Below are 22303 nucleotides of genomic sequence, written 5' to 3'. Positions count from 1 at the left end.
AGTCTGACAATGTGATAGAAAAGAAAATTCCATTTTATGAGGGGAAATTCAAGCCAGCTGCAGAAATTTGCATAAGTAATGAGGAACCAAATGTTAATCCCCAAGACAATGGGGAAAATGTTTCCAGGGCATGTCAGAGACCTTTTCAGCACCCCCTCCTATAACAAACCTGGAGGTTTAGGAGGGAAAAATGGTTCCATGGGCCTTGCCCAGGGTCCCTCTGCTGTTTGCACCCTAGGAACTTGGTGCCCTGTGGCCCAACTGCTCCACTAGTAGCTTAAAAGGGGCCAAGGTACTGCTTGGGATGTGGCTTCAGAGGGTGACAGCCCCAAACCTTGGCAGCTTCCACATAGTATTAGCCTGCATGTGCACAGAAGTCAAGAATTGAGGTTTGGGAACCTCCACCTAGATTTCAGAGGATGTGTGGAAATGCCTGGATGCCGAGGCAGAAATTTGCTGCAGGGGTGGGGCCCTCATGGAGAACCTCCCCTAGGGCAGGGCGGAAGGGAAATGTGAGGTCAGAGCCCCCACACAGAGTCCTTCCTGGGGCATTGCCTAGTGAGAAGAGATCATAGTGGAGTGACAAGAGATCCTCCAGATCCCAGAATGGTAGATTCACTGAGAGCTTGCACCATGCACCTGGAAAACCTGCAGACACTCAACGCGTGCCTGTGAAAACAGCCAGGAGGGGGGTATACCCTGCAAAGCCACAGGGGCAGAACTGCCTAAGACCATGGGAGTCCACCTCTTTTTTTTTTTTTTTTTTTTTTTTTTTTTTTTTTTTTTTTTTTTTTTTTTTTTTTTACCCCAGACAGAGTCTTGCTCTGTCCCCCAGGCTGGAGTGTGTGGCACGATCTCAGCTCACTGCAACCTGCGCCTCCCAGGTTCAAGCAGTGCTCCTGCCTCAGCCTCCTGAGTAGCTGGGATTACAGGTGTGTGCCATGCCACCACGACCGGCTAATTTTTGTATTTTTAGTAGAGACAGGGTTTCACCATGTTAGCCAGGCTGGTCTCGAACTCCTGACCTCATGACCCCCTGCCTCAGCCTCCCAAAGTGCGGGGATTATACGCGTGAGCCACCGCGCCTGACCTCATGCATCACTCATCAGTGTGACTGGGATGTGAGACATGGAGTCAAAGGAGATCATTTTGGACCTTTAAGATTTGACTGCCCTACTGGATTTTGGACTTGTATGGGGCCGTAGCCTTTTGTTTTGGCCAATTTCTCCCATTTGGAATGGCTGTATTTGCCCAATGCCTGTACCCGCATTGTATCTAAGAAGTAACTAACTTGCTTTTGATTTTACAGGCTCATAAGCGGAAGGGACTTGCCTTGTCTCAGATGAGACTGTGGACTGTCTGAGTTAATGCTGAAATGAGTTAAGACTTTGGGGGACTATTGGGAAGGCATGATTGGTTTTGAAATATGAGGACATGAGATTTGGGAGTGGCAAGGGGCAGAATAATAATGGTTTGGCTGTTTCCCCACCCAAATCTCACCTTGAATTCCCATGTGTTGTGGGAAGGACCTGGCCAGAGGCAATTGAATCATGGAGACAGGTCTTTTCTGGGCTATTCTTGTGATAGTGAATAAGACTCATGAGAACTGGTGGTTTTAAACACTGGAGTTTCCCTGCTCAAGCTCTCTCTCTTTGCCTGCTGCCATCTATGTAAGACATGACTTGCTCCTCCTTGCCTTCCATCATGATTGTGAGGCCTCCCCAGCCACATGGAACTGTAAGTCCATTAAACCTCTTTCTTTTGTAAATTGCCAAGTCTTGAGTATGTCTTCATCAGCAGCATGAAAATGGACTAATACATCCAGCCTCAGGTATTCTTTTATAGCAGTGAAAATTGACTTTAGACAGTAATATGTTCACAAATTCTGGGGAGTAGGATGGTGGATATCTTTGAGGGGCCATTATTCTGCTTACCACAGAGAGTGAGAGATAAGGAGAGTTTGTTGCCTTAGGTGGAGTCATGAACTTCAGCTGGGAGTACATCTAGGCTGAGGCAACCTCCACGGAAGAGCCAGGGAAATAAATGCTTTGCCTTCCAGTCCTGTGGGGACTGTTCAGTGTGTTATAGAAGGAGTCCCCAACATCCCAGGCCATGGACCAGTGAGCTGCGGGTGAACTAGCACTCACTGCCTGAGTATTAGTGCGTGAGCTTCGCCTCCTGTCAGATCAGTGGCGGCATTAGATTCTCATAAAAGTGCAAACCCTATTGTGAACTCTGCATGCGCAGGAGGGATCTAGGTTGCACACTCCTTATGAGAATATAACTAAAGCTTGATGATTTGAGGTGTAACAGTTTCATCCCCAAACAATCCCCCCGCCGCCTCACCTACTCAATCACTGTAGCATTCCACAGTCTCTATAGCAACAGAATACCCCCTGGGGTGGGGTAGTGCAGTCAGCCTTTTTTTGAGAACCACTGGCAGTGAGATGGGGTCATCTTTAGAGTCATACCAACCTCCTCAGGGCATTGTCTAGCAGGGAAACTAGTCAGAAAGATGGGCTGTCTGAACAGGACTAAGAGAGCACAGAGAAACCAAACACTAGTGAGCTACCTTCACTCTCTAACCCAGCCATGAGCTCCAGCTAACCCCCACTCAGCCGCCTGCAGATGCCCAGGTGGACATGGGCCATGCTACTAAGAAATGGCGAGTCTGCTCTAGGGCAGCTTTAATATGAAATCTCAGTTTAGGAGTATTTTATGGCTTCTATTAAATGGAGACGTTAGACTCCTTTGAAAAATTTTGCATGAAACACACTGAATCATTTCTTTCCTTTCTGTTATAGATGTCTGTGCATTTATGTAGGGATTTTTTTCTTTGCCTAAGAAGAAGTTAAACATTTTTTTACTAAATCCAGCACAAAAAGTTGTAATTTTGCTAGCTTACTAGTAGCTTGCCAGGACCGATGAGACCTTCACTTTTTTGAGACCAAGAATAACTGTAAGGTAGGGTCAAGCAATTAATTACTCTTCATCCTACGTAGCCAGCCTCATATTTTACTGCATTCTGTATGGCTGATGCTAGTCTAAAGGTACTTTAAAATACCATGTTAAAATCTTGGCTTCCACTGAAAAGCTGCTGTTATGCAGTCTGTCCAAATCTATAAACAAATGAACATCCTGAATGGAGCTAATTTTCTTGAGCTTCAGATCTTACAGCTCCGGGTCTTACGGTTACCAGGGCTTAGAGTTGGTGTGTTTAAGTTGAAAGGCAAGCGTTGTTTCTTTACTTTAAAGCAAAAATTCCAATTTATGCTAATGGAGTTAATTCTTTTTAAATCATATTTTCAGGTTTCATACTAATGGCTTATTAAGCTTCATATGCTTTTTACTATACATAGTGTGTCCAAACAGATATGTGGATCTAAATGTAGGATTGATTTAATGAAATTATTAAGTTTATCATTATTTCACATCTATCTCCTTCTGTAGTTAAAGCAAAACAAATCCATTAAGAGAGTGAATAGAATAATTCTTCTAAATGTACTGTAAGAATATACTTTCATTAGCTCTTCGTTTCTGGGTTTCATTTTGTTATTCATCAGCAGCGTATGAAGTGTCACAATTACGTTATAGAATAGTACTGGAAAGAATAGAGGCCTTGCATTCAAAGGAGACCAGAGAAAATTTCAAGTAGTTAGCACTTAGAGCAGGTATTGGTACTCTCACAGGCAATGTGAAATTGGGGGTGTCAACATGGGAAGATCATTTTAGGTAGGAACAGGCAGGACTCTGCTCCTGTGTTTGATGTGTTAGGCAAAGAAGTAAAAACAGTCCAAGAAGCTGACATTTATAGCTAGTGTGATGGGGCCTAAGTATGGAGATGGAAAGACACGAATGGAAACAGGAAAGTACAGAGGCACCCAAGGGAAGGAGTGAATTGAGGTGAGGTGCCTTCAGGCCATTACAAAACTCAAGTGCTTTGAAGAGGGCCTGAGTTAGGGAAGGAAGAGACTTGGCTGTTAGTTGTGTACAGGTGATAGCTGCAACTCAGAGAATGGCCAAGATGGTCAATGGGCTAGTATGAAGAGAGAAGTAGTGGGCTGGGCATGGAATTCTGGTAGATGATTGCACGTGGGATCAGTAAAAGGAAAGAAAGAGCCAAGCAGAGAAAGGAAGCATAGCTGGAGAGGCTGGTGGAGAACTAGGCAGCATTTCCAAGAAGAAGGAGGTGACCGATGGTGTCAGACACTACAGAAGAGGGTGAAGACTGAGAAGAAGCCACATGTAGGCTTTTGGAGACCTCTGAAAGAGTTGTTTCCATGTCCAGTGAGAGCAGAAGATTGATTGAGAGAGGGTGATTAAGGGAATAGGGAGAAGTGAAGACAACAACTCATGGTCTGGCAGTGAAATGGAGGTAGTAGTGGTCACTCTGAATGGTTGAGGGGAGCTGATTGGGGCAACAGAAAACCCTCCCTTCTTTGATTCACTCATTCCTATGTATTTAGAACAATGGTCTTCAACTAGGTCAGGCTACATATTGTATTGAAAAGGTTTCCCAGGTTATTTGTTCAAAGTCCTGTCTCTGTGTTGGAATCCCAGTGCTGGAGGATAAAGCACAGAACCCACACTGCTGCTGGGTCTGGAGACTCAATCTCATGATTGCGCCAGTGCTGAAAACCGTCTCCTGCCCTGAAATCCTAGATACTCCTCATGCCAGGGTTGGGGTGAGTAGAGAGAGCTGCTGTGGAAAGCAGGAAGGGGAGATTGAAAAGCACAGTTTGTAATGGAAATGCTGCAGTAACTTTCCTACTTGGTACTTGCTCTCGTCCATGGGCTTTTTGTAAATCAGGGACTGGAACAAACAGAGCTGACAGCTCTGTTTAAAAAAGCTTTTGGGGAGTTTGTAAGGAAATAAAAAGAAGCCTGATGCCATGTGAAACATGTAACCTCAATTCAGAACTGGAAAAAAAACCTTTATTGCTTTCTCAAAATGTTTTACCTACAAATTGTTTTTTTCATTAAGGTAAACAGGAGAAAAGAAAATGGCCTTGAAAAAAAAAATATATAAAAGTCTTCCCTCTTATTATTAACAGGCATTAACATTCAGAGCAGAAATTTAGGTAGACTCCTTCCTCCCTTTCCTGTCTTCCTTTCTCTCCTTCCCCTCCTTCTCTCTTTTCCCCCTTTCCCCCCTTCCTTTTCTTCCCCACCTTCCTCTCCTTTCCTTCCCTACCCTCCTGTTTTCTACCCTTCCTTCTCTCCCTCCCTCCCTTCCTTCTTCCCTTCCTTCCTTCCTGCGTCTCTTCCTCTCTTCCTCTCTTTCCCTTCCTTCCCTTCCTGCTCCCTCACCATCCTTTTAGATTGGAATACAGTGTGTACTACATATGATCTGGATCCCTGCAAGTTAAACAATGATCTAGATAAGAAGTATAATGTTAAAAATGGTATTTCAGGGAGCTGTACGCCGCTGATCTTAACAAAGCTAAGAGATGTAGGTCGAGTTCTAGATGCCTGTTGAAAGTGATTGAATTTCACAACAGAGTAATCCGTGTTTGGTAAAGAAATGGGCCCGCGGTTGCAAGATGCTAATACCAACGGTGATGAAGAGAATCTGGTCAATTCCATGTTTGGGTTTTTCACCCACTTGAGCCTTGACAGGTTTGAATTTCACTCCACTGCCTTGCCTAGCATGTCTTGCTGAACCTCTCAGCTTTTCTGTAGTTTTAGAGGTGATGGCAATTAGAATGCTAAGAAAGTCAGCTCACTGTTTTCCTTGAGGAAGAGGAGGGCATGGTGACAGAGGGAATTTGGAAGAGAGTGGGTCCAGATGGCACTAACACCTCTTGGTTTCACAGACTATTTCCACCCTCTTTACAAATTCCCTTTCAGCTAAACAAACAAATATTTAAGAGAACTGCTGGTACCAGGTCATGTTAAATATTTCTCTTACTTATTTCATGATACTACTTTGCAAGGTTAAACAATGAAAAGTAATAACGGCTTAATACAGCCTAATTTTTTCTGGAGGAATCATTAATTTCCTGCTAAACAGATGCATTTAGAAAGTATACACAGTATATATTATAAAAATAATTTTAAAGTAATAACTTACAAAGAAGTCTCCTTAAATTTGGTAGGTAGTCTTTCTCAGTCTTTTCTCTTCTGCTATAATCATGTTGAAATTCTAAAGTTCGGGGCAAGGCTTAGTCTCCTTAAGAGGGTCTCCATCAGAAAAGAATCACTTAGATGTTACCTGCTGCCAATTGTAAATTATTGTTTATGAAATACTGATATTATTCACTTAACTCTAGAAGAAAATCCTAGTTTCCCCAGTTTGTTAAAAAGTTGAGTTAATCCACGTGTAATAGTTAAAAACACATCCACCCCATCCCTTTTTTCCTATAGAAATATATATATATTTAGAAATTTTCCAATTCTTTCTATATACAATACATCAATCATTTGCATATAAAATGTTCATCTCCCCTGCTCTGGGGTATTGCACTTGGCTTTCATAGGAACCACCTAAGTCTGAAATCACAAGACTGAGAACCTATATAGTTCTTCAGTTCCTCCAGAGTTAGAGAATCACTTACAGGGTAAACCACACCCATAAATCACAGCCTGTGCCCCCATCAGTCAGATAATGAAAGTATTTGTGTAGGCCCAAGAATGCCTTTCATTGAAAAGCCAGCACTACCCATGCCAAAATATAAAACATATGTAAATGGTGTGTAGATTATTATTCATTCAGCAAATAGTTGGTAAGCAAGATCTATGAGCTGAGCGTAATGTCAGCAATTTAGCTATAGTCTGTGTTATGTTCCTTATTCTTTTGACTAGAAGGTTTATTGTGTTATGTGTATCTATAGATACATATACATTAACCAAAGTGTATATAAAATATAAGAACTAAATTAAAATAATTTTAATGCAATTGTAAAATAACAATAGATGCTTCTGTTCAAGTCACTTTTTTAGTTATATTATAGCCAGTCATGACTTTTATAGCAAATGGCAGAGGGCTTTTTTTTTTTTGAGAGTTCATTTTATTGCATTTTTATTGGTAGGTAGTGAAACTGACTTTCATTAGGAAATTAAATCTCAGCATCTTTGCCTTGAAATACTTTAATAGATTAACATGAGTGATGGCATTTGTTTTCTTGCTGTGGGTAATCATATTTATTTCTGCATGTTTAATTACAGGGTTTTTATTCCATCATAGACATGGGCTGTGTTTTCATACAAAACAGACCTTATTTCAAAGAGCTCAAAGAGGGCGGAAAAAAGATGATATAATTGGACTAGTAGTATAGATATACATGCAAAATCAAAGTATAAACCTGCAAAGTCATTTTTTGGGGAACTGCGATTTAAAACACAGCTTATATCTCTAGCCAGGAAGCCACAGGTTCTTTCGTTTGCTTTTATTGATTTTTATTTTTTACAAGCGACTTTAAAAAAAAATAACTGCTCGTTGGCCTTTAACTAGGATCTCTGCATTTCTTTTAATTTATTTATATCCTCTGTAATTACTTTTCCTTTCTTTATCCTAATTTTTCTTGATTCTGCTCCATTACACCAATTTTCTTGTCTCCTCTTGTTTCCGTTCTAAATTTTCATTTATGTTTTCAGATAAATTTATTCACTATGATGCCATCTGACCATTCTTGTGATACAAGATAGTGCAATTTCTTTCAGGCTTGAAACAAGGGCCACACTATTGATACTGTCATATGTTGCCACTGACGTCATTTCTGGGGTAAGAGACAGTTGTAACCAGTAAAATATCTGCAGAGCTTTATTAAATATTCTCTTCTCCTACTTTTGAAGTGCCCATTTCCCAGAAAGACTGGTTATTTGTTCTTTGAAAATGTAAGCTTTTTTCAATTAAACTTTTCCATTCCACACGAAACCCTGAACTTCTAGGTGAGCAAATCTTATTGTAATTATACTCTCTTAATAGAAGAGCAGGATCGATACCATTGTCCTGCATAGTATGCCAACCTATAAATTATACTGTCTGCCTTTTGGTCCCTGTAGATTGCATTAGGTACACTGCTCCAGCAGAGTTTGAACTTTGTGGTTGTGCTGGTTATAGTATATGGAGAGAGGAAATAAGCTTGCGTTGGCCTTATCTTCTTAAAAGGCATTCACACGTTTGTTTATGAATGAGTAGGGCAGACCAGGGCAGAGAAAATAAGGCATTTGTACATCTTGCTGATTTGTTTCTGGCTTCAGGGGCCATTTAAAGAGAAAGAGTAAGCATGAACAGACCAAACCTGAAGCAATTAATGAGCAGATAACTTCCCAAGCATGAGCATCACTGCCGCTTAACCTGTGTTTAGTCTTGCCCCATGACAAATCTTTCCTGTTTTCCTTTCTTTTTAACATTTCCTGACAATAGCACATATTTTCAGAATTTTGATTTTGAAATTGATGTGACCTGTAATTCCTAAGCAGTAAGTAGAGGTATCAGTTGCATTAGGTCAAACCTCAAAGTTGATCAATTCTTATTTCTCATGAGACATTGTTCTTTAGCCATTGTGTCTTTAATAGTCTTTTAAACACATTCATCTCTGGGCTAAAAATGCTTTTTAAAAAAACCAAAAAGAGTACTTTTCCAGAAGCAAACTTCATAGTCCTCTATATTATGTACTTATGGATCTTCATGTTAGAGTTATAAAAATATACAGGATGTAAGAGAGGCATGTGACCTATATGAAATAATGGATCTATATTTGGGTTGTAGGATAAAAATCAGAGGTTCTTCCAATTTAGGTTCAAAAATAGTTTGAGCCCCTAACTCATTTTTTCCTATAGCAATGGCTTATCATCATATCAACAGATTTCAGGAACCTCTGTCCTCTTGCCTGGAGGCACTCCAAAATTCATTTAGGTGGTTTATGTAATAGTGGAAAAGATTCTTAGAAATGGGACAGGGTGGATATAAGGTAATTGCTTTTTTTTTCTGATGAAATAGTGCCTGTGGGTTTTTTTTTTTTTTTGGTAGTAATTTCACAAAGATCCTAAATTGAAATCCGATGGAATAATAGGACACACAGGAGTAGCCGCTGTTCTCTATTACGTACAGCATGACTGTATCTGTGACCTATGGTTGTGCATATTGTAGGTTTATTTTTCAAACTGCCAGTTAAGATTTCCCAGAGTTTGACACAAAATCTACAATCACTGAGCCTCTACTAATACATTTGTATTGTCCGGAAGGCTGTCGAGTTCTTGGTCAAGAGAATGGCTTCCATGGTTTTCTTTCATAGGGAATGGTTTTGGAAATAAAATTTTATGCTCATACTTACTGAGGTCAGAATCCTGAAATTTCATCCAGTGATATAAATAATAATAATATGTCACAAGGTGTATTAACCATTTGCCTTGTACTAGGCCCTGTTACTATTTATATACATCATTTCATGTAGCCCTGTAACATCTCTTTGAGATAACTACTCTTATATCCTTATTTTCAGATGAGGAACTAAGAAGTTAAAAATATGCCCAAAGAGCCACATAGTAGCATTAACTCCAGCTCAGAGCTGACTCTTGACAGCTGCCAACAAATTCTCTTTATTCTTCTGGGTGGAAGACCATGAAACAGGAAAGTATTAATAACATGTAGTGTACTCTTTTCTAAAATTTTCTTCCCGTTATCATTAGTTTGGTTGGTAACAATTCTTACCCACTTTTATCTGTCTCTTTTCCTTTTCTAAAATACTATCCATTTTTATAGAAAGAGACGAAAAATGGATGGTCTTTTCTCCAGCTGGACATTCTTGAAGGTATATGCTGAAAGAACCGTTATTCTGTAGTGTGCCTTACCACTGACAGCCTGGGTGTATATTCTTCAGCCTTATTTTGTTTGTTTCTCCACTGGAAAAATGAAGATGAGATCACTATGCCTTGCTATCAAAGTAGGGATGAAGGACTAATGTCCTTCATAATTACAGACAGTATAATTATAAATAGTAGGCCAGGGATGTAACTGTAAATATGAAAATGTGAGGTTTCCTCATGAGATACTGAGTGATCTCAGCAGCCTGCAAAAGGTGCTATGCGTCAAAGGACATAGAACAGTAGGAGAAAGAGCACTGAGCGATCACATAGTCCCAAAGTTAGCAGGGATGCTTTCGGGGAGGCATACCTGGAAAGAGGATGTAAATTCACCTTGCTGTGAAGGACTGGAGGAGCCAACCTTTTAAATGCTGTGGCTAGTGGAGGGTCTTGAGTGTGCCTTTGGGGCATGAAAGCCAGGAGCAAGCACACTCTGTTTAGCAGACATGTGGCTTCAGGGCCTTGGCAGGCAGAACAGGTTGATTATGCATTGCCATGGTTATTCTGCCACTGAACAGTTATACTCCAGCACCATTCTTCATTGCTCTGCCAAAGCACTTATGCCTTGGAGCTCTGAGTCCAGGCACAGAAGGGACTGTCCTAAGTGAGTGAAGTGGTCAGGACGTCACTGTAGGCACTGGGAATTTATTAAAATGAGGATGAGGCAGAATGGAGAGTTTTATTCTCTGTATTTGTGAGAGCTTTCTTCCGATGCAAGAAGGAAACCCCATCTAGTTTCATGAAAACATGAACCTTGCCTAACCGACTTGGCTGCAGGCAAACCAACCCTGCCCCCGTGTTTTGAAATTTGGGCTCTTTCCTCTTTCATGTTCTTTTTCATCAAGTGTGAACTCCTGATTCTATGTCAGCAGTTGATCCCCATTAAAAATAATCTTCAGCAGAATCTTGTTTTCCATATCCTATTGACTTTGGCACCTGCTCTGTTTACTTAAGCACTCAATTGATAAGAACTGGAATCTTTGCTGATTTTTACCTAAAGCTAGAAAAGAAAACCTTTCAAGCCAGCAAAAATAACCTTCCTCTGAAACAATACATCAAAGGAGTGGTGCCAGCTCAGTTGGTATTAGGTTGTGCATTGCATGGGTTGGAAATGATGGAGTGTAAAGAAAAGGGGTCTTTGCAGCAGGCAGAAGTAAAGCAACAACAATTAAAGTAAACAGAGCAAACTTTCCATGACATGCTGATTTGTAATAACCCCCAGGATAGGACCCTACTGGAAGATGGGTTAGCTAGTGGGAAACTGACAGAAAGGATCAGGAGAGGGGAGGCAGGACACAGTTACTAGAACAGAGATATATAATAAAGGCTTGGAGATAGAAACAAAAGCAAAACATTTAGAACGGTTAAGACTCACTTGATGTCACTTACCTGTCCCAGTGATTGGGTTCTTTTCAGTGCCCTCTGTGAAGACAAGAATGACATCAGAGCATACGTCCAGCTCTACTTTCTAAGGAGCCACAGATTTTGGCTCTTCATGCAGAAATACTCAGAATATCCAGATAATGACACATATCAGAAACCTTATCACTGAACATTTTAAATTCCATGCTGGGGGAAGGAGGCATGTCCTACACAATAGGCATCCTGTTTTGGGGGAGGTTTATCACAAAAACTTTTTGTTGATCACTGAGGGGAAAAAAATGGGGTTTTCATCTGAAACCTTGGGTGTCTCCATCTTTTTCTCTCTGATTTTGTGCAAGCCATACAACTATGTTGGATTTACTTTCTCCATCTCCAGTGGAAGAAATGACCTTGTTGAGTAAAACAAGTATGTTAAGTGTCGATTCATAAACACAGGTTTGTATAGAAAGAGAGGATATGAAATTAGACACACCTGTGAAGATCTGGGGATGGGTGACATCTTTTTTTTCCAGTAAACATTTATTGATCCTTTATGGGGTACTAAGCACTTTAGTAAGAGCTGGGGAGAGGAGAAAAGAGCAATGGTGGTCCTTGTTCCCCAGGAGCTCTCAGACCCTGTGTGAGACAGATGTGGGGGTGGAGATGTGCCATGGCGGTGAGCAGGCAGGAGTGATGGTGCCTGGGAAGAGGCAGGCGAGGGTCACGAGAGCCTACAGAGAAAAGGAGGCATTTGAGTCGGTCATGAAGGACACCAGCAGTTTTTACAGGTGGACAAAGGACATGTAAGGCAAAGAGAACCTCAAAGAGAGAAAGTGTGGACATCTGGATGGGTTTGCCAGGTCTGGGGAACTGAAAGGAGGTCTGAGTGGCTGCCAAGATTAAAGGCACAGAGTGGGAGGTGAGGAGGCTAGGAAGTTCTAGAGGGTTCAAATCAGAAATGCTTTGTCCTATAAATCGTGTGGAGCTGTGGAAAGGCTTTAAGCAGGTGAGTGATGTGATTAGGTTTATGTTCCCGAGAAATCATTCCATCAGACTGTGGAGAACGGACTGGAAAAAGATCTTCGTGGATGCAGAAGATGAGCATAGACACTGTTGCTGTGGCCCGAGCAGGAAAGAATGAGGCCCAGACCCAGGGCAGTAGAGGTGGAGTTGGAGAGGAGGGACACAGTGAGAGAGAGATGGAGGAGACTGAAGAATACTGAGTGAGTAAACTGGAAGTGGTGGATGCAGGAGACCAGGAGGAGCCAGGGTTGTCCAGGATTTCTGGCAGAGGTGACTTGGTGAGTGAGGGCATTATTGACTCTGACAGATAAATGAGAAGAAAACCAGCTTCTGAGGGTAGTGGAAGCAGATAGGGGCATGTGAGGCATGTTGGGACATGTTGGGACATGCTGGGATTGAAGGGGCCTGCGGCCATCAGGTGAAGTGTGTAGCCAACATTTGGAAGTACTGTCCTAGAGCTTAGGTGAAAGCCTGGCTGAATAGGTAAGGTGCCACTGGTATCATAGAATGAGGAGAAAGTAGTATCAGAAAATCACAGAACGTAGTTTTAGACAGAGTGGTCAGGACAGCATTATCAAATACTGCCAAGGGCTGGGCAAGATGGCTCATGCCTGTAATCCCAGCACTTTGGGAGGCCAGGAGTTTGAGACCAACCTGGGCAACATGATGAGACTCCATCTCTACAGAAAATTTAAAAATTAGCCAGGCATGGTGGCGCGCCTGTAGTCCCCAGCCACTCAGGAGGCTGAGGTGAGAGGATCGCTTGAGCCTAGGAGGTCGAGGTTTCAGTGAGCCATGATTGTGCCACTGCTCTCCAGCCTGGGCATCAGAGAAGGCAAGTAAGAGAAGAGCTGAAAGGGGCCCCTTGGATTTGATCATCTCCTGCCAGCTTTTGCTTTGTGGAACTGTGGAGATGGAAAATAGATTACAACAGGCTGGGGGCAGCAGGGTAGGAAGCAGGTTGAAAAGCCAGTACAGATGACCAGATGACCATTTTCCTTCAGTTTAGCTGGGAGAGGATTCAGAAAGCACTGGCCGGTAAGGTACCCATGGGGTCAGGTTTAAATCATCATTCTAGTTGTAGACCCCACATGGCTCCACATTGAACTCCTGACCCCACTCTAATATCAAGGCTTTGTCTCGATATTGTCTGTGGCTGAGTAGTGCACTATCAGGTCTATAAAATCTCTGGTAAAAAAAAAAAAAAAAACTCATTATTTCTATTTTTTAGATAGTTTTAGGATGCTTGAGAGTCATGTTTTAATTCCCCCATCCCTGCAGTGAGATGTTATGTTCCTTTGTGGAAAACCTTTGGGAGTCATCAGTTATCCTCTTCCACAGTTAAATAATCGACGTCCTTTGCTGTCGGCTGGAGTGGGGGGTGCTGTCCTGTGACTCATGTGTTCTCATTCACAGCATGTTGAGCAATGCACTTGGTGCTAGTGCCTAATAAAGCATGCTGAAGATGTTGTCACTGAGCTCAAATTTTCCTCAGTGGGGCTAGATTTCTGTCACCACACATTTTTCTTCATGCTACGCTCTGAGATACTTCTCAATGAAACATTTGTCCTTTTTTCCTTTATTATGTCTAGAACGGTGTCTTCTCTAACTTAGCATTGCATTTTGCTGTCGGATATTTATCTCTGATTCTGAATTGTATTTTTAGTGTTGCTTGTGTTCTTTCCTTTTTCTTTTTCCCCAACAAAGGACTTCTTGGAAGGTCTTCCCTCCCTGTCTCCCTCCAGACTGCCTTAGGGAAGCCAGAAGCCATGCACAGTGAGACTTATGATGCGGACGTTGGCTCTGATGAGAGGCCAATACCACAGCCCTCAGAAGGGCAAAGGCTCAGCTCCCTGGATAGACCACTCCTTATTCCCACCACACTAATTAATTGTCATCTCAGAAGGCAATGAGACTAATTGTTCCGGCATTGCCCTGGCCAAGCCAACTCTGGAAGAGGCAAAGAGCTGCCAGCTTTTCTGCTGTTGGCCAGGAATCTGTATCCCAGCAGTCTGTCAGGGGAAACAAGCCAATTTGGGGTTTGAATTGCTGCCTCAGAGATGCCAGCAATGGGGTTGCTTGTTAAGAGAGTTGCACCCTAAGACTCCAGTGAAATAGCTTGAAGATGTGTGAGAGTGGTTTGAATTCCGACGCGTGAAAGTATGTGCTTTGCTTGGGAAGTGGAAATTGCCCTATTCAAGTGGGCTTCTGAGTCCCCTTTGCCACTTAGCTTGTCACTGAACTTAAAACCTTTGTTCTTTACTTTCAACTTTACTGAGGGGGAGGAATGTGGTGTTAATAGATGTGAAAGCTCTGTAGAAGATGTTACTGGACACATCAGAGAAAGAACTGTGATTTTTAGACTCTTGGCAGTGGCTTCACAATGGCCCCAAGGAGACAGGGGTAGGTGGGACTGTTCTCATCAATCGTGATAGAGAAAGTGAAGCTGAAAACCACTTATGTGATTTGTCTGAGGTCCTACCTAGCTGGCTGAAATCCAGAGCATCCAACACGACTACATCACCTAACATCTAAAATGACATTGCCTTGAAGGGACAGAAACTAAAATGGACAGATACTCACTTAAGTGCAGGTCTGCTGCTATCATAGAGTGCCTTTGTGCAAATGGAAAAGGCATCTCTAGGGCCCATGGGCAGGCAAATTACACAAAGGTGCTTCTTACTGACTAACCAAGGCACACAGCTTGGTGAGCAGAATGCTGACTGGTTCCAGGCCCCAGGTTGATCTCCACCACATGTCCCTTTGCATAAGGCCCAAGATGCACAACCACACAGGGAGGCCCTGCATAGATGTTTGCCTTGACAGTGGACTAGTTCATAGATATTTGTAGCCAGTTGACCAAATCCTTATTTTATCTCACCACTTTTCATTCCCAAGGTAAAAAATAAAGTTCATCTATTAAAAAACTAATCATAAGTGCCCCACCTGAACAGTATTCTTAAGGAGCTCTTTTTTTTAAATCACTTTTCTCTCCCTGTAAATTATACTACCCACCCTTCCTTTTTGATATCTGCTGTAGCAAATTGTAAGGCAGCACTCTGCCCACAGGACGTGGTCTTTAAAGGAGTCATTTCCTCTTCCATCTCCTCCAGGCCATTCCCATCGTGTTTTTCGTGGCACTGGCAACAGGAAGGCACACTGAATAGCAGTGCTGAAAAGGCACTTTGTTGTTTATGTTATTACTGTGGGTTTGTCTCTGACTAATAATTAGCGTTTCCGGCTTTCTGAATTTATTTGCCAAAATATTTGCAGGACTTTCGTGAACAAATAAGGGATGTTTCTCGACATAACTGACCACTGCCTTGCAAGGCTGAGCAGGGGATGTTTCTAGACATAATAGACCACTGCCTTGCAAGGCTGAGCAAACTTCTGGCTGTTGGAGTTTTTTTAGATGGATTTGCTCAGGGAAAGATTATCCTAGTAAGGCAAACACCTTCTAAATCACTAATCTGGCATTGATGCTATCTCAGCGACCACAGTTCAGGAAGTTTGAAGTATTCCAGTGTTCCTTTCAGGACAGGGTAGGTCATTACTGAGGGGTGGCGAGTTCTTGGGTCCCAGGGGCAAAAGTCTAGTCCTGTCTGAGTTCCCTCCCAGTGAAGTTCGTGAGCCTCAGCTTCCTCATCTGTAATGTGAGATAATCATATTGGTCTGGTCTGGCTCATAGAATTGTAGTTGAGGGTTAAATGAAAGAAAATATATGTAGAAGTGCTTTGCTAACTCTAAAACATTACAAAAATGTTATTTATATTAGACTCTAAGGATACTGTTCTCTGAGGGAGGATCACTGTGTTTAGGTTAAAAGGGACGTGCTTCACTCTCTGCTGCATTTTCTCCTCACGTAAAGGAGAAAATAAGATGATAAACAGTTTGGCCATCTCCCTGGCCCCCTCCCGACCTACCTTACCCATCTAACTGGTTCCTTCTCTGTCTTGTTCTTTTGAAGAGGTCTTCTTGGCCTACCAGGATTGCCCACGTTTCTTTGGACACATTGCACACCCATAAGGACCACCCCCTTCATTCTTCTTTTTTCCTATCATAATCAGCCTCTCCTAACCAGCTTGTTTTTCTAGCTGGGCAACAATAACTCAAATCCCTACAAGTGTGCAGGTGAATGGAGCAGGCAGGGTGAGGAATTGATGGCATTGAAGCAGGCAGAAAGTGCTTGCACCTCCCAAGGGACAGCCGCAGCTTGCCACACATCTCTTGATTTTTCAAGAGAAGGCAGAAATCAGGATTTTTAAGGGAAATTTCCTCATTTTTAATGTTGGAAGCTATTTCAATATTTTTTAAATTATATTACGCAAATCAACAGACCGTGGCTGAACAGCACGTTTGTGAACTGTGTTTTGCCCACAGATGGCTGGTTTGTGACCATCTTCAGGTCTTTGAGCACGAGTGTGCCTCATTTCCTCAAGGATAATACACATGAATGCAGTGCTCAGCTAGAGCATCGCCTCCTGGCCTACCTCTGACTCTCCCTAGTTTCACTTGGTCACGTTTCTCTTTGATCTGCTGTGACATGACTCCCACTTTAAGCAACAACTCTGTCTTTAGTTGACGGTGACATTTTTTAGGACCCTCTTATCTATACTAGCCTTGGCCTTTCTGCCCTCAGGGTCCCTGTGCTAGACCCTCCAAGATACCACCCTTTCTTTAAGCCGGGTGATGATTGCCCATGTCAGTCACTTTCCATCTGTTGCAGATTGTTTATACTGTGTAAAGTTTTACAATAAGTGTCTTTGCTTCTTTCAGTGTTTCTGGATGAGGTGGTCGTCTTTCTGATTATAAAGAGATGGTTGTGAGATGCTGAGGAAGGATAGATACAAGCCTTATAGTGAACTTGGAATTGTGTTCTTTATGTACATATGGAATTGTGTTCTTTAAAGTAACTTTGGGGGTTCATATGAGAATATAACCCTGCTCAGAAGAAATTACTTTTAAAATAATATCCACAAAGGAACTGGTTAGATTTTCTAATGTGTTCTGCAGATATTTACCAATGTAACCTGCATTTTTTCTTGATGCCAGATAGATTGTAAGGAATTTCCATTGTTCTATCTCAAGTGTATAATGGAATAATACACTGAAGCAATTCACCACCAAGAGTTTTGTTTAAAAAAGGAAGTTCCAGCTCCAACTTAGGTTCAACAATTGCTTCTGACACTTGCCAGTGGCTCATTGTAAGAAACAAACAATAGACATTACCGGTGGAGAGAGAAATGTAATACCATTTTAGATTTTCTGACAAGAAGTAGTGCCAAGGACTCCTGCAAAAATGGATTGTTTTTAAAATCTACAGTTCTTTGAGTTATATTTCCAATGAGTTACAGTTTTGAAATGCTTTAAAAAAAACTAATTTCATGTTAGAGTAGTACTTTGCAGTTTAGAAACTTTCATATATATTATTTAACTTCATCCCTAAAGTTTTGTAATAAGTAAGATAGTTTTTAAAAAGATTTCTAATTTTGTTTTATGCATTAAAAATAGGCAGATTCCCAGTACTTGGGAGGCCGAGGCAGGCAGATCACCTGAGGTCAGGAGTTCGAGACCAGCCTGGCCAACATGGTGAAACCCTGTCTGTACTAAAAATACAAGAAATTAGCTGGGCATGGTGGCAGGCACCTGTAATCCCAGCTACTCGGGAGGCTGAGGTGGGAGAATCACTTGAACCCAGGAGGTAGAGGTTGCAGTAAGCCGAGATCGTGCCATTGCACTCCAGCCTCAGTGACAAGAGCGAAACTCCATCTCAAAAAAAAATAACAAAATAAATTAAAAATGTAAAAAGGCAGATTCAGAGATGTTAAATAATTTTCTCAAGGACACACAGCAGGTAGTATATTGAAATTCTGATTCACATCTTCCATTTTTAATTTCTTCCTACAATTTGTGATTTTCAGAATCTTAGGGATCCATCTTACACTTAGCAGCTGGTTGAAGCCTGGAATCTTCTGACCAGAATTTATTCTGATGGTTTATTTTATTCGTATGCATTTATCAGTGGTTATATAGAGAAATAATATAAAGAAAAATCCTTTAAGCCAATATAATGGATTTTTCATTTCTAGACATGATTTTAATGGAGGAATGGCCCAGAGTGGATGGGATTGTTGAGGAAGAGAACAGTGGGCCCCTTCATGGCCTCTTTCAATTTGACGTGGTCTTGTCCTCTTGCCCAGGAGTGGAATCATTATTTTAGAGGTGAAGCCCTTGGTAGTTTCCATTGTTTTCTGCTAGATGAAGGCTTAAAGGGACCAATTAGTGCACCACAACCTTCTGGGAAGTACACTGTCATGATAACTTGAGATTAGTATTCTGTTTCAAATCCCAGGAACTCCAAACCTGGAATTTTGTAAGTTACCCCAAAAAGAAATTGAGGCCAGTCCTGGGAGAAGTGTCTTTTACTGTCTCCGTGGCAGATTGCATTAGAGTAATTTGGCACTTATTGGATTCTGCCAGAATGGTGGGGTGTGGTCAGCATAAGAAGTTTCTGAGTTATAAGGACCTGATATGATAATGAACCCAGACACAACCCTCTGAGCCACAGACCCATCCAGGCCCTCAATTAAGGGCCTTGAGATGGAACTGCAAATGGAAGCTAAGGGTTTTAGGTGGCTTAGTCTGATGAGTAAGCCATGACTGACCCCATGCAGAAAACATGCCCAGGAATAGCTGTTTAAATTGTGTTACAAAGAAATTACATCCCCATGTTTGTGTGTTCATTATATTTCCAAAGAAACCTTTAGGTTCCCTGTAGACTTCCTTTTACTTCCACCTCGAAAACCAATTTCAGAGTAAATGGTTCACCTGACACCAGTTTCCTCTGACTTTCTAGGGCAAATGTGCCAAACTACTCTATCCAAGGGGTCAGCATCCATCCCACCCATGCTTCTGCACAAAGCAGAAGCTAGTGATTCTTACCTAGGAAGACTGACAGCTGGCATGCCCTCCATAAACAACAAATCATCACTCAATTATCTGGAATCACTTTGGTGGGCTCTGTGAAAGGAATAAAGAAATTATTTTACTGGGCCTTCACCAGTAAAACCAGGCCAGCTCTATAAGGGCTGTGTCTCTCACCTTAGCACTCTTCTGCTCACTTCCTCTGTCCCCGCCTCCACAGCCTGCTTGCTGTCTCTAGGACAGTTTAGCCTCCCTCCCGCCTAATGCTCTGCCCATCTGCCTGTCTTCCCCCAGATATCCGCATGGCTCAGGTGGAGAAAGCAGGCCAGAGGGAGGAGCAGGGAGATGATCACATGCTTTGTTTCAGTGCCACGTTAATGTTTAAGGATGGGTTAGATTGATCTTAGATAATGATATCTAACTTTTGTAAGATCCAGTTAAGTCTTTCAAATTGTATTATTAAGAAGGCAATAATGCATTAAATAAAATATAATCAGATTACACATACCTTAGTCTGTGTGTGCTTTTATTTCTATATATTTCTTTCTGCAGATATCCAAAATAAAAGGTTTGAGCTCAAAGACTTTATGGTCTGTCATTTGAGCCCCTTCAGTAGGGATGGAAAGACTGGGATTGAGGGACTATGGATCATGTGGTGCCTCTATTAATGGGTATCTTTGCATTGAGATTGTATCTAGAATTCTAGGAGCCTGGCAGAAGGTACACGTACCCATTGGAGCCTTGTAAAAGATGCATATGTTCATCAAAGTATCCCAAGGTTCCAAAGCCATCTCAGCTTGGGTTGGGCCATATGCCTGGAGGTCCCTGATGCTGCAGAGGTGCTGTTCATCCAAGACTGAGAGAATCCCAGCATGGGAAACCAGGGGAATCTCTCAGTGTCTCAGCATCCTCAGCCTTGGAAAGCATGCTGTAAGCAAGATGACCTGTGTTTCTCCACGATTCTCTCTCTCTAGGCAGTCTTCAACAAAGCACCTCCAAAACATAGCAAATAGAAATCAGAATTCAACAAGTATCTTTTCTCTAAAACAAGGTTGTTTTTCATTCCTAAATATTGAGGTTCCCCCTACATTCCACCCAATAGCATGTCTGAACTGGTTTTGATGAAAACCAATTTATTTTCTCAGCCAAGGAATGTTGTTTGTCAGTTCTGTGCCCTTCTGCTCACATGGTACCATCAGGATTGATCAGACCATAAAGAGGGAGCCTGGTTGATGGTTTCAGTTCAGCTTTTCTTACTGCAATTAGAGCCTTGAAGCCCAAGTGGTAGTTCCCATGCCACTGCAAGGCAGTAGTTACTCTCATCCTTTCCTAATAATAGCTAGGGCTAGAGGAAAGCCAGAATAGGGGGTGGGAGTTGTAGCTCTGATGACAGCTCTCTGTGAGGGGAAGACAGTCAAGGAGTTCACCTTAATATAATTTCTTAAGGCAGAGAACTCCCCCTAGAGGGATTTGATTTATTGAAAACTTCTAGGTCACATAATTATTAACTAATTTCTAAGCTACACACCTGCAGAAGAGTGAAAAGGCTATTCATATTTTTAATATTTTGGCATAGATCATACAAAGTTTTGTGATAACCAAAACTGAAGCCATGCTTTTGGGCAGTAGAGGGCACTCCCAACTTGAAGACACAGAATAGAAGCACTTTACCTTACCAAGAAACCACTGAGCCTCCCTACTAAGAACTTATGGCTCAGTTTCTCCTTGTTTTTAAGAATAAAACTTGAGTATTAAGGATGGTGCCTAGTCAGAGTTTTCCATATAATGAAGGTAGTCCTGTGTCAGAGGAGTTTGACCAGTGCCAAACTGTGCGTTGCATAGTTTACGTATTATTTGTTTCACTTACTCATTTATATGTTTATATATAATAGTTGGGCACAACCCTTGATAAATCTAAAATAATAATGATTCTTGTAGCTTCATTTGATATACAAATTCTAGGATGCAGCTAAGTTGGAGGCAAAGGGGGAAGAAGAACCTTAGAATAAAATATAATTCCTGAAAGGAACATTTATACCAAATTGCAGTGATTTTGTCCAATTTATTGTGAGAAAATTGCCGAATACTGATTGTTCCATTGCCAATCATTTCTCTGTGGCCGTGCTGGTTTAAATATATACTGAGAGCTTTGGGCTTTTTTCCTCCCATTTGCCCTTGCAGGAAATGTCAATGTAAAATTTGACTCCAGTGTGAGATGCTGGATAATTTTTTATTTAAATGCTTCCAATGTCTATTTTTAATGCAAGCCTCTCACCACAAAGCAGTTAAGAAAGCTTCTCTGATATATGTGTTATACATTCAGAGTTTTTTTTTCTTTTATAGGTAAGCATAAACTTCCGTGGGGGCAGAAAATATTACTGAAAATTCTTTGTGTGTGTGTCTGTGCTTCAATACAATTTGGTTGGGCTGGGTTTTTTTTTTTTTTTTTTAACATGAATACATGAGGCATGATATCTGGGCTTCACATGTAACAGCATGAGCTCAGCAGTGACTGGTAGAGGGAGTGCTGTTTCTTCTACCATTTGTCTTCCCCAGAGTCCAGTTAATACTCCTTGTATAGTGCTCAGGAGTGGCCTATCTGTCTGCTTTCCCTACCTGTGTCCCTTTTATCTCTCTCCAGTGCTCTCCTTGAAGGGAAGAGTATGAATTGTGACCCTGGGCTCAGATAAAGGAACTGCACCACGAACTCAAGGTCTATGCCCAAATCATCATCTTCTCACCCCTTCCCTAGAGACAAACACATTGTCATGATCTAGACCATAAAATCAACAATGGAAGACTGATAATTCATTTATTCTTTTCTTTTTTGTTTTAAAGTATTTGGTTCAGATGTAAGACCAAACATGTTATATATGTTATAAAATAATCAAATGCAGCCAGGTGCAGTGGCTCACTCCTGTAATTCCAGCACTTTGGGAGGCCAAGGCAAACGGATCACCTGAGGTCAGGAGTTCCAGACCAGCCTGGCCAACATGGTGAAACCCCACCTCTACTAAAAATACAAAAGTTAGCCAGACGTGGTGGCGCATGCCTGTAATCCCAGCTACTTGGGAGGCTGAGGCAGGAGAATTGCTTGAACCTGGGAGACAGAGGTTGCAGTGAGCCGAGATCATGCCACTGTACTCCGACTCTGTCTAAAAAAAAAAAAAAAAAAAAAGTAATCAAA

The 22303-nt window shown here is 41.7% G+C and overlaps 1 protein-coding gene and 1 long non-coding RNA gene across 3 annotated transcripts in view; both read left to right on the top strand.

Moving 5' to 3' along the window:
• The window catches only part of GNAQ (G protein subunit alpha q), a 308682-nt gene that overhangs the window by 168826 nt on the left and 117553 nt on the right, over positions 1-22303 (top strand). The gene's annotated exons all lie outside the window — the stretch shown is intronic.
• The window catches only part of LOC129047880 (uncharacterized), an 81484-nt gene extending 59181 nt beyond the window's left edge, over positions 1-22303 (top strand). The window contains exon 2 of the long non-coding RNA XR_008509740.2: positions 1-22303. This exon is cut by the window's left edge and continues 42907 nt beyond it. This is a non-coding gene — a long non-coding RNA (uncharacterized LOC129047880).

The sequence above is a fragment of the Pongo abelii genome, chromosome 13 (genome assembly GCF_028885655.2).
Source record: "Pongo abelii isolate AG06213 chromosome 13, NHGRI_mPonAbe1-v2.0_pri, whole genome shotgun sequence".
In the NCBI taxonomy this organism is placed as follows: Eukaryota; Metazoa; Chordata; class Mammalia; order Primates; family Hominidae; genus Pongo; species Pongo abelii.
This window is presented reverse-complemented; position numbering and strand designations above follow the sequence as displayed.